We start from the raw sequence: 13,003 nt of genomic DNA, 5'->3' as shown, positions 1-13,003 counted from the left end.
GACTGCAAAAAAAAAAGATTTAGATGACTCTGGGGTAGTGGTGCACTGTTCTCCTGTGCAGCGACACTTTAGCAAATATGACCTTCATAGAAGTGCCATTAGAAGAAAACCTTCCTGATTTTTTTAACTGTAAAAGCATGGAAATAATAAAAAAGGTAAATAATAAACAATGTCCTTTATAAATGTATGCCTATTGGAAATCCAGTCCTCTTTTCTTTGCTTAGCTACTCACAGGAACAAACTTTTAGCAGTGGTGTCCAAACCTTTGCAGAGCTGTATGTCCATACAGAAATATTTTTAAACATTTGTTACATTTGTTTACCTTTTTATTTATTTATTTATTTATTATTATTATTTTTTGGCTGTACTGTGTCCCTAAATTGAGGGATGTTATGCTTCCCGTCAGCACCCTGATGTCTAATGCCCAGTGTCCCCCGTCCAATGTCACCTCCATCTCCCTTCCTCTCCCTCCCTTCCTTGATCTCTTTTATGTCTGGTATCGCACTCATTGTCCTGCATTCTAATGAGTTGTAAAAGCGTTTATACAATACACACACACGGACACACACACACTAATACCACAATATCAATCTGTTTCATCCATCTGTTTATGCCTAGTCTGATTCATGTCCCCTATCTATTAGATCAGACTTTCAAGGAGATCGGTAGAGGACACCTCTGTTTTCTGAAGGTGAACTGTTCCAGCAGAAGCACTGGGAGTGGAAAGTGTGTGTATGTGGGAGCACACAGGTGTGTCTGTGTGCCCGTCAGCTGTATGCAGACTTGTATCATTTTTGTGCTGCGTGTGACTGCATGTGTTTGTGCGCATACACAAGTTTCGGAAGATTTGCATGTCTTTTCCCTGGTGAGCTGAAGGATCTCATATGTCTGTTGTTGGGCGTGATCTTGACTCTGAAGGACTGACTCATAAGTGAGGGCTATGGTTTGAAGGTCATATTAAGCTAATGAAGTATGGATGTTAACTGTAATTGGGCTCTACGAAAGCAAATGGGTCACTGTGAATCTTTTTGTTTTGTTACTTAAATTTACACTAAAATGAGGTAGATGTTAGGCCGAGACAGCAGAATTCGAGACATACTATCATTTATTATTATTAACAGATATAACAGGCTGTCCACATATTTTTCATGAACAGATCGACCATATATCATACGTACAGAGTCATATTATGAAGTTTTATTGTTATTTCTGAAATATTAAATATTCATATATTCAGACATATCGATCAAATCTTAACATCTGTCTGATGCCAATATTTGTTATCTGCTGATCTGATGATTCTAGTAATTTCATTCATAAGAAATGGGCAATTCTTGATTTTAAGAATTATCTTCTATTTCACTTTGCTTTGTTTCAATCCAAGATTGTTTTTAATTCAAATGTTCCAGATTGTTTTGAAGCAAATTGTCTTTTTTCTGATTTTCCCCCATAGGAATGAATTGAGTGCAAAGCTGCACCCTTATGCCATAATACAAATACACTAGTAAGACCCAACCAACCACATTAAGTACCACAGCAACCACTTGGCAATACCTTAACAGCAACTCCCTAGCAGCCACAAACAAACACCTTAGCAACACTATAGCACCTACGTGACATGAGCAAAACTGTGAACCAAAAATATTAGCAACCCCCTGTTTTTGTGCAATCATTTAGAACAGACAAGAAACATCATAGCACCCACCTGAGATACCCCAGCAACCACTGAGCAGATTTACACTACTGGTCATGTAGAGACTGCCTGGTAAGTAAAGATTTCAGGAAATCTAGTTGTTCCTTTGTTCCTAAAGCATCTAAAATAGCTTTGGTTTAGTTTAGAATGTTTAAATCTTTAGTGTTTGTTATTATTGAATATGAAAACAAATAGGATGAACGGTGTTGGAGCATCCAGATTTTAGTAGTGTACAGATGGTAGTGTACAGTATGTGAACTTTCTTCTAGAAATGACATTCAGACTTCCACAACAACCATCGCTCGCCTCAGATTGTGCCTCTGCTGATAATTTCTACTTTGCATGTTACTCAGACAGGGAACATTTGGGAATTTTCATAACGGTTCCTTTTATCCAGCCTTAGAATTGGCAGAGCTGGTAGAGCTCCAGACTGCCATTCTGTTTGACAAAAGCGGCTTCTGGAAAGTGTCAACAAATAAGTAGCTTGAGATCCTTTTGGGAGCGATACCTCACATGATTATGTAGGTTGAGAATTTTTAATAAATCATGTAGAGTGAAAAAGCCATCACGGCTGTGGGCTCGAGCAGGAGAGGTTCAGGTGGGATTGTTTTTCTTGTGCGTTTTCATCTCTGATAGGCTTTTTTTTCCACCACCGCCTCCATTTCCCTTCCTGTCTCTCTCTATTTTTCACATTTTCTCTCATACTCTGCCTTCCCCTTCACTCAGCCAGAGAGAAGAGAGATAATACAGGCTGTGTTGTACAGCCCGTTAACACACCCCAATCTGATCTGATCAGCGATGCATACTGTTGTGAGGTGTGTGTGCGTGTGTGTGTGTGTGAGGGCGTGCATGCGTGACAGCTCAGGAAACATCCCCCAGAGGACCCAGGAGAGTATACCCCCTTCACCCCACCACACCTTATCCGCCCTGTGGCCTCAAAGCTGGGCTGACAAATTGGGACCTGTCCCCTCACCCTAGGATGCAGCCTGCAGACAACACTTCCCCCCTCCAATTAAACCCCTTCTCAGAAGCCTCTGATTAGACCTATTACCTTCAGCCTGGCCACCCTGCAATCAGAGCTCAAGCCTTTGTCCAGTCTTTCCAAAGGGCTGGGCTAAAGCTAGCAGGATGGATATATTAAATCAGATAAGATAAATGAACACAGGGAGATAAAATAAATAGGATAAGGGAAGATAGATGACCTGTCTTGTACACTAGGGTGGGAGTCATATGGGGGAATGAAGGGGTTGATAAGGTGGAGGAGAGGAATTTTAAAAGATCCCACCCAAATGTTATGGTGTGCGTTGACTATCTGCGCTGCGTCTGTGGCGAAATAAGATTTTTCCCCTATGCCAGATGTAGCCCATTTTTAAAGCAGTTCTGCTTTCCAGAAAACATTGAAAATGGAAGCCTCTTGGGTCAAACTGCAGCATATGGTCATGAAAACCTCTTTTTTTTACATTTAAACATTTAATCTTCATTTTTATGTCATTTCTAAGTGTTGATCTTGGTTAATAAAACAGATACTGTTGGACAGGATGTGTAGTTGGTGAGGTACTGTTCACTGCTTGTGGTCCATTGTTTATCTACCCCTCCTGTTCCATAGTCAAATAAGGCAGCGGTAAAAGATCTAGGCCATGAAGGTGTTCTCAAGCATCAATCAGTAGCCCATTTGTGCTAATTCATCAATATTTCTAAATGATGATGGACAAGGTTGTGTAAATATGTAGTGTAGGATGATGCTTACTCAGCTGATTCTGTCTGCTACTGGTGTGTCTTTTAAAGGCATAGAGTTAGAGGTCAGAGAAAGAGAACACTGGTTTCTTAATGGAGTGACTTGTGTAACCTGTGCAGATATGCATTGCATACTGGTATACCGAAACACTGACATGGGTTAACATGGATGCCCCCCCCCCTTTTTTTTTAAGCTGTTCACACTAATTAGTGACCAACAATTCATGTTCCTAAACTGTATTTCTTCCCTTTTCCTCAGCACACATTTATGATGAATGTAGAGTTGGATTGCCAGGTGCCAGGTGGCACGAATTCAGATCTAGCTGCTCAGACTGACTTGCATTGTTGCATATCGGATATGTATCTGATTTACCACACATGAAAGTGACCATCATCATAATTATCATTTTCAGCTCTGATTTGGATTTTTTTTTTTGTCATTCACACTGCCATGTGTCTTATCTGTGTCACATATGATGGTAAAGAAAGTTTTAGGTATTTAACCTGCTGTGTGAACATAGTGTACAAGAAGGAAACTGATCCAAATGGTCCAATCAAAACAAACTGTATCAGGTTTGTATTTTTTAGTATAAAGTAGCAGCACAAAAAACTAGGCCTGTCATGAAATTTTTTTATTTGTGTTTTTTTTAATAGTATAATAATGCACTTACACCCTTTTAAAGAGCAATAAACTTCATTGATATGTTGGGAAAGTGTATGCTTTTTTGGCAATACATGGCTGCCTATCAAAATCCTGAGTAACACGTCCTCAGTCACAGTCCTCTCTGTATGTCCACGCCGTTATTGATGTATTGCTCAATGTGCGACTGGCTAAAATATTAGTTATGTTTATTCTTATGTAAACAGACACACAAGGAAACACAATGGACAGGCTCAAAGTCAGCAGAAAGTATAAGGGACCTTATACATACTTTTGACTTGTATATAAGTCAATAACAATGGTCATGACAGAAACGAGAAACATACTCTCATTTAATTTTACAAAGCCAAAGAAGCTTATGAATTATTAATGTAATATAATATTCATATTATTAATACTAATATCTGATCTAAAACTGGTATTTGAAAAATATTAGGATATTGAATAATAATTGGTGTGTGTGTGTGTGTGTGTGTGTGTATTAATGTGTGTTTCTATTAGGGAGCTAGTGTGTTGAGACACTTGTTTCAAGTACTGTATTTTTATGATGTTAAATTCTCAAACTTGAACTCTTGTGCATATTTCCAGCCAAAATGGATTGAATTGGGACGGTTGGTTGTGTAGAAAGGATGCATCGACTCATAACATCAATGTGTGATTTGTATGGTAACATTGAATAAAACCTATGAAAATCCTTATATCCTTAGTTTAGAATGTTTATATCTACATTGTAGAAGGTATTGTGGTGTTTCAGTCTGGATGTCCATGTTCATGCTCTGACAAAGTGTGTGTGTGTGTGTGTGTGTGTGTGTGTGTGTGTGTGTGTGTGTGTGTGTGTGTGTGTGTGTGTGTGTGTGTGCGTGAGAGAATGATAGGGAGAGAGTGAGTTCCAGATTATCTCATTTGTCCTCTGTGAGAAGGCTGGTGAAGAGCTGGCTGACAGGCTATTGTATTTTAAATGAGGGGGAAACCCCTCCCACCTCCCCCATTCGCAAGTAATCCTCATTTCTCCATTTATAGGGCGAATCTTGACTTTTTTGATGGAACCCAACCGTTAGACAAGTCATTTATCATCTCTCCTGCCCTGCCCCCCCCGTGTCTCTGGAGTAGGTGAGTCCAGGACTTGCCTCTCCCAAGGGCCTGCACGGGGCAGCCCATTACCACACAGATGGCAGGGGAGTCCCTGTGGTGTTAATCAGTGGAGAGGAGATGGTGTTTGCTTTGAGTTTGTCCTGAAGGATTTCCTCCCAAACGGAACTGAGAGATTAATATTCTCTGCTTTACCCCTTACAAATCTGATAAGTGTGTGTGTGTGTGTGTGTGTGTGTGTGTGAGAGAGAGAGAGAGAGAGAGAGAGAGCGAGAGAGAGTTGTTGATGTGGGCCCCTGGCCCCTGGGTCAGTGTACTGAGTTGTGTGTGTTTTTCTGCAGTAACTGGCGTGGTGGCGGCTGATGGATGACGCTGTTATAGAGGGAGTGTGAGATCTAACGGAGGACTGTGACTGAAGCTGGACCGACATTTTATGTGTGAATGTGGGAGAGTGGGTGTGTTTGTTGTACATTTTCAGGACAGAAATGCTTGGAGAACAAAGGACATATAGATATGCCTATATGTTATAAGGGTTATGCCTAACACAGAGTCTAACCCTAACATTAGTATAACATAAATGCTATGTTTTAGTTTTACAATTCTGTTTACAAACCTTTTATTTGGCCTTTTTTCACCCTCAACTAAAAAACACATGCTTACTATTTGTACATCAAGGGGGCTTGCACAGGCTCCGCCTACTTTCTGCTAATGCCACACCAGACAGATTCTTTTTTTTTTTTAATAAAGGGTGGGTAAAATAATTCATGTTTTATCGGAGTACAGAAGCTGCCTTTGAAAAAGGGCAAGCATAAACGTGCCTTGTCTTAATAGGATGATGATCCGATCACAGTATAAGTGTGTGCGTGCTTGTGATGATGCACAAAAGAATGTGTCCATGTCTGAGAGCTTGGGTTGCATATATGTGTGTGTGTGTGTGTGTGTGTGTGATTGCGAGAGTGTGTGATTGCGAGAGTGTGTGTAATTGAGTCTGTACAGTGATGGTATGTCTAAGGCTGGAGTCTCAGTAATTTTACAGTTGCCTCATTCATTACGGTGAAGCTGCACAGACTAAAATAACACACTTCTCCGTTATGTCATGTGAATGTGGCCCCTGGTGGCACACGCGGTAAGCACACACAATCTTCACCATTAACAAAAGCACCACTGCATTTTAGGCCACAACACGCCCAGTAACGAGAAAAGGGTGTATTCATCACACCACTGAAGCAGGAGGGATACTGACACCACCTTACTGCACACCCATCCACACACGCACACACACCTGGGCCTCTCCTAACCAGCCTCCAGTCATCTGCAGCTTAAAGACAGGCCTTTCTTAAGTGCTCATATGTATATACAGGCCTGTGTAAGGAGTGTGAGTGTGAGTTTTGTAGGACAAGTTTAATATCCACTGTGAGACTGGTAGTTGGGTAGAGGGTTGTCAGTCTGAATGTCAAACACTGCTGAGAAGCTTTTACTGAACTATGTGTGTTAGTGGAAAGCAAAGTCATATGGATGGAGTCAGGGTTGGACTCAGTCTAGGGCTGTTTCTTCTCAGTCCACTAATTGTCTAGTAATTCAAAGTTTTTTTTGGTTGCCTTAATTACAGTAAAATGACCTAACCTTTATTTATTTGTGAGTTTTTAGTTTATAACAATTCATCTGTACTGGTGTGTGTGTCTGTGTGTGTCTGTGTGTGTCTGTGTGTGTGTGTGTGTGTGTGTACATAAGAATTATCATATGCTTTTATTACTGACACCAGATGTAGCAGATCAGCCAAGACATGTTTGGTATCTGAAGTTTGCTTCTTCAGTTTAGAATGGGTGATGCTAGGCTAACTGTGCTAACAAACACTGGACTGTCGCCAATCTCACCTTCGTAAACGCACGCCCATTAATGCCTCTTGGCCCGTTTAGATCACATCCAGATCTACATTTGCTTTGTTTTCGATGTGGTTTAGAACACGGCGTGACTTGCCTGAATTAAGCACAGAAACACAACAGTAAACTCCGCAGGGTTAAACAGTGGGGCGGTCATGTTGAATAACCGGAATGACTCTTACCTTTTAGCACTATGTATGGTATCAGTGTGGTGACATTTTACACAAATGTCAGGTTTGAGCTACAGCTCGGGTTTTGCAGTGTTACGCATTTATCATTAAAGTTCTCCTGCCCGCTTCACCATAGTAAAGGATGTAGTGCAGCCTCTGGCGTGCTGAGCCCGGATTAGCAACGTTAAGTAAAATAATAGGTTCGCTAGGTTATCAGATATGTTATGGCAGTCTGTGTTGTTTACTCTCTTGTTTAAAAACGTGACAAACGCACAAGGCTAGATTAGTCCATCCATCAACCTTTGGGTGCAAATTAGACATTAAGGACTGCAAAGGAACTCCTCAGTTGGAGACAGTCCTACCTCGGAGACATGAAGACAAATGGATTGTGGTGGACAGGTGGTGTGAAGGACAGAGCCACACCCTCTGTGGAGCTGCTCATGCAAGAACAACGAGCTGTGATTTAAGAGCTGTGTGTTTGTGTGTGTTCACCTTGGGATGAGAAGAAAGTGGACAGTGGAAGAGAGCAACTAGTTTGTGTTCAATTGTAAGCTGTTTGTGAGCTTTTTAAGATTTACCAGATTTTTTTTTTTTTTTTTTTTGTAAAACATCTAATTTTGGTTAAATAAAAAAGTGTCAGCCTTAAAATACATTGTATTTTAGCTAACAGCTAACAATTAGCAGTGAACTGGTTCTGTGTCTAAAGTTTTGATGTATTGTTGATCCTAAAAGCAGCGACCAGTGACTGGTACCATTCGTCACCACTCTGCCTTGTAGACCTTTCAGGCACTGACTAATGAGACAGTATGGGCAATAAGGGCGCTTATTCACTTGTCAATTTCACACCTGGAAACCTGAACCAAGGTTAATGTTTTTGTTTTGTCTACATTTTCTTGTGGTTAGTTTTGGTTTCACATTGCTCCTTAGCATGATATACGGACGTCCCGTCATAGTCACCTACATCAGCTGCTGCTCCCTATGTTTGACATTTACTGGTTTGTAGAAGGGTCCCAATCTTCTTTCGCCTCTTAATTTTACTTCTTTTCAGCTTATTTTCCTTCTATTATTGTTTACTGGTTGATTGTAGCCCACCTCAACTTTCTGTAATCAGTCCAAATGTCTGAACTATCCAAAAAAGTGCAAAGGAACCAAACCAAAAGCCACCGTTCACACCTGCTATTTTGGTTAGGTCCAACTGAAAAGTCTGAAGAAGAACCCTTAAAGCAGCGTTATGAGAGAATTGGTATTTTTTTGCTCCTGTGCTCCCCCTACAGGTGGGAGTTGTATTTCACATTTACTCCATGTCACACATCACGCTTTGTACACACACATTTTACAAGCAGAATGTTACAGAACCAGCATCTGAAATGAAAGGAGGACACAGACTGACAAAGTAGAGTGATATTGGACTTTATATAAATATGACTTGTGCGGTTTTAGCCAGAGGTCATAAGCCGCTCCACCAGAGTTACACAGTGCAGGAGCAGTGTTTCGATCTGGAGTGGCAATGACGGAGACTCAATTCTCCCTTTTGCAGTCAGTGAAGCATCAGCGTGATTTTAAAGCTGCTTTCTTAAGGTAACAATACTTCATAATGTTGCTTTAAAAGGTCTTATGCATACAAGCAACCATATTTCTCTCCACACATGTTTTTGTCGCAAATGTGATCAGATCTGTCGCACTGCATTGACCTGGTATGTGTGTGTGGCCCACAGCCCCCATCATCCCGTTGTGTGTTTTTCATTCCCACACTCTGTCAGACTGAGGGCTCTGATCTGTCTGGGCTACGTTCCACTCAAGACCCAGCTGTGTGTGTGTGTGTGTGTGTGTGTGTGTGTGTGTGTGTGTGTGTGTGTGTGTGTGTGTGTGTGTGTGTGTGTGTGTGTGTGTGTGTGTGTGTGTGGACTCAACTGACGCATGAGATCTGCAGATTGGCAGTTTTTGTCTCTATCTTCAACATCAGATTTCAGATCACCCTGTACATGAGAGCGTGGCCTGTTTGTCACTGTGCAGGTAAACAGTGTATGTGTAGCAGTGTGTTACAGACTTGTGTGTGTCTGTGTTAAGCTGATGGGTGTGTGCTGTGTTGCTAATGGTGATGTGTGTTATAGCATTATGATCACAGAAACACACTTGTCAGCATAGACTGACACAGTCAGTGAGCGGTGGTCCGTGTGTGTGTGTGAGAGAGAGTGAAGTAAATGGGCTGAGCATGGCTGGGTCTCAGCCCAGTGTGGAGCAGCTCCAGGAATGCCAGACATCTCACAGCTTAGAGAGAGACAGAGGCGCATCCAGGATTTCAGCTACTATCCTCCCAGCTGACACTGTGTGTGTGTGTGTGTGTGTGTGTGTGTGTGTGGCCTTCTGTTTAATTGCCTGTGAAAGTGTTCATGATTTACGCCATTACAAAAATCAACTCTTCTGCTTTACATAATCACTCTTTCTCGCTCATACACATTATGCTCCCACTTGCTTGTGCAAAAGGTTATTGTTGTTTACCAAAGGCAGATAAATCATTTTGATCCTCAATACACAGAATGCTATATTCATATTATGACCTGATTTAGTTTTTTTATAATGCTAAACGTATCACAGAACAAAATATCAGTCAGTTGTGATTAAGCTCTAGTCCTTCGCCCCTTTAAAAGTTCCCTTGATCTACTACAGCAGTGTCAGAAGTCTCTCTTCTTATATCTAATAGGTAATGTATGAGCTATTCTGTGGATGGATTGGAGGAGAATCACTTCCATGGTTTAGGGTGGATTATATTTTTGTTGCATGTCAAATTGATTGAGTGACCGGTTTTGTTTTATTTATTTATTATTTTTGGAATCTGGAATAGCACCTAATCCTATTGTCCCTGGATTTTCTTTCTTGTTTCTCTCTGCTGGTCAGTGTATGTGTACATTTAGATGTCTTTCTCATGCTGTTGAAAAATTTCTCTTGGTGAGGATGTGCTCCAGCATGTACGCTGGTATATTTCGAGCACACCTCTGAATTCAATTCAGCATTGAAACGACAGAAGTCATGCTTGCCGCAGAAGTCAAAGGGATGTTCTAGCATCCATTCTCAGAAATGACATTAAAATGACTGATGTTGCCCCTTACACATGTTGCTCCTACATGTCGGAAGTACTGCTGTGCAGCCCGTTAAGTGATTCTTATCTGTTAGGCCTGGGTGACGCATCAGAAAGTCCCTGGTGTGGAGTTGATACCAGGAAACAGTTTAAGATCCTGTCCCAATATTTTTGGCATTTCCACTTGAGTAATTCATTTTTGCAAAAATGCATTCTTCATTTCTTTATATGTTGTGTGTGTGTTTTAATGCAGGTTTATTTTCCCTCAGTGCAACTAAAGTAGCTTCTGTATTAGACTGAATCTAAAGGCGACGCAGTTATATGGGTCCATAAAGGCTAAAATTCTGAGAGTCTCAAAATTCTGTAGACCTGCAGTATGTCACAAGAATGACTGATATCATACAAGTGTATTTGTTCTTGTTTGTAATGAGAGGATACCCTTTTTATGGACAGAACATTAAAAGAAAAGTTGAAGAAATTAGGAGAGGGGAAAAAATAGATACGGTTTATGATATTGTTTCCACTTGAAACAAAACCCACTTGTGAAGTCATGTGCTTTGTTGTTGTAGTTTTAGCATTGTTCTGTATGTTCAAGGATTGAAAAACAGCACTGTGGAAATAACCCAGCAAAATGACCCAACAGCCAGTTTTTCACGCCGTTTAAGTTTAACGTTTAAGTTCTGGTTATTCTCATAAATGATGATGATTTTTTCTCACAAACTATAAATAATTACCCTCCCATGCTGCTCTTAGAACCTCTTAGTCTGTGCCTTTCATCAGCAGACAGTGAGCGATTGCTTGGAGCCGGTGTGTGGTTAGCTGTTTCTTGCTGATGGAGAGAGGGGGTGTTTTGCACTTGACTGATGGACTGAAGCACATTAGGGGATGAGCCGCTGGTTAAATGATGCGCTGCCACTCGTCTGCTGCGTCAGTTTGTTTTTCCACCTCTGCTTTCTCCCACTCTTTCATCGGAAATGAAACGTGAGAGCGGTGTGACCCCGAGCGAGTCTGGCAGAGTGCAAGACCGGATCTGTGTGTGTGTGTGTGTGTGTGTGTGTGTGTGTGTGTGTGTGTGTGTGTGTGTGTGTGTGTGAGAGAGAGACACAGATCACTGGAAAATACTTTACTGTAAACTATCCACACAGCTCTCTCTTTTTGTCTACATAATGCAAAGGTGGTACAGTGCTGCAGCCTACCTCACAAAGTCAGATAAGCACTGCACTTCATTTAGTTCTGCACCACTTTTCAGTGCTGATCTTGCACAGAGTGCGCTCGTCACTGGGTGTATATACGTTCTAAGCAAAAAGGGTTCTGTGTAGTACTGATTTAAAAAAAAAAGGGTTATTTGATTTGTAGCGATAATGGACTCCTCCTTTTTTAGATTTTAGTTATTTTTAAGCAGCATTATGTAGCTATTGTACCTTTTTAAAGTAGCAGCTTCAAAATCATGTTGATGGTACACTGCCTGTAACAGGGAGAATGGGGTCTCGGTCACCGCCACACTGGGCTTGAAATGCTGTTACTGCGCTGTGGCAGAGCTGCAGAACACTGCATGTGGACTGTGTGTTCAGCCACCTTAGTCTACTTGCTTCTTTCAATGTAAAGTTCTTTATCGCTCAGCTTGCACTCCAAAACTCTAGGGGGAGCCCATGAGACTTTTTAATCCCTTTCTTAAGTCATTTACTCTGTTTTTTACCCCCCCCAATACAAGTGGAACTAGGGTTGCAGCAGTATGCTGATTTTAGTGTCTACCATGGTATGAGAACTGGTGGTTAACATACTGATGGTTATCACAACCTGTGTTTTATACCAGTATTTAAGAAATGCAACTGAAGAGAGTTTTGAAAACTAGTCACTTGATTAAAAGGGAAAATAATCAGCAGATTAATCTATAATAAAAATGATTTACAAAAACGTTAAAAAAAAACTCATCTCATGTGTGGGTCTTATTTCATTTATTCACTTTCATTACAAAATACATAATAGTTTTACTATGGTACGACATTTGGGTTTTTTCATTTCTTTAGGGTCATTGTATCTGATTTATGATGATGATAAGAAGAATTGTAAAATACGGTGTATACTTAGCACTGTAAATCTGGAAAACAGTGATTTTCTGAGATGGTTATCTTATCTTTAAAATATCATAGCGTTGCAACCTTAAATGTGTCATATTAAAAAAGAGTGATAAAGCATGCCTGTATGTGTTTTTGTTTTTTTCCTAGGAAAGAAGTGGAACGACCGTAACGATAAGGGCTTTGGAGGGAATTCCCAATATTCATGAGCTACAAAGCATCCATCCGCCCCCTCAACATCTGACCCTGCCCACAGGTAACAGTCGTCACGGACTAGCACACTCTTACACACTTACACATACTGTATAAAACCATGGCCTGTTTTTCTATGCAGAGTCAGGACCAAAAGGAATGACTAGGGTAAGACTATTCTCTGTGTGTGTGTGTGTGTGTGTGTGTGTGTGTGTGTGTGTGTGTGTGTGTGTGTGTGTGTGTGTGTGTGTGTGTGTGTGTGTGTGTGGTAATTATATACAGTAGATTAGATTTAAGCCTCCATTCAGGCAGAAAACCACCGGGTTTTTGTGTTACCCTGCAAGCAAGTTTCAGAGTGTTCAAAGCATCGCTCTCGCGCGCACACACACTCGTGTACACACACTCTCTCTCTCTCTCGCATGCGCTCCCTCTC

General features: G+C 41.0%; 1 protein-coding gene across 4 annotated transcripts in view; it reads left to right on the top strand.

Moving 5' to 3' along the window:
* The window catches only part of plxnb1b (plexin b1b), a 99,309-nt gene that overhangs the window by 38,427 nt on the left and 47,879 nt on the right, over positions 1-13,003 (top strand). For 3 of the 4 annotated variants that reach the window (XM_072684636.1, XM_072684635.1, XM_072684633.1), the window contains exon 3: positions 12,529-12,634. The gene's annotated coding sequence lies outside the window, so the exon portion shown is untranslated. Of the gene's footprint in view, positions 1-1,682; positions 1,766-12,528; positions 12,635-13,003 lie in introns of those variants that run through there. The other variant, XM_072684634.1, reaches the window with a different exon arrangement.

The sequence above is a fragment of the Salminus brasiliensis genome, chromosome 7 (genome assembly GCF_030463535.1).
Source record: "Salminus brasiliensis chromosome 7, fSalBra1.hap2, whole genome shotgun sequence".
Lineage (NCBI taxonomy): Eukaryota > Metazoa > Chordata > Actinopteri > Characiformes > Bryconidae > Salminus > Salminus brasiliensis.
The sequence above is the reverse complement of the archived record's forward strand: the minus strand, read 5'-3'. Positions and strand labels throughout refer to the sequence as shown.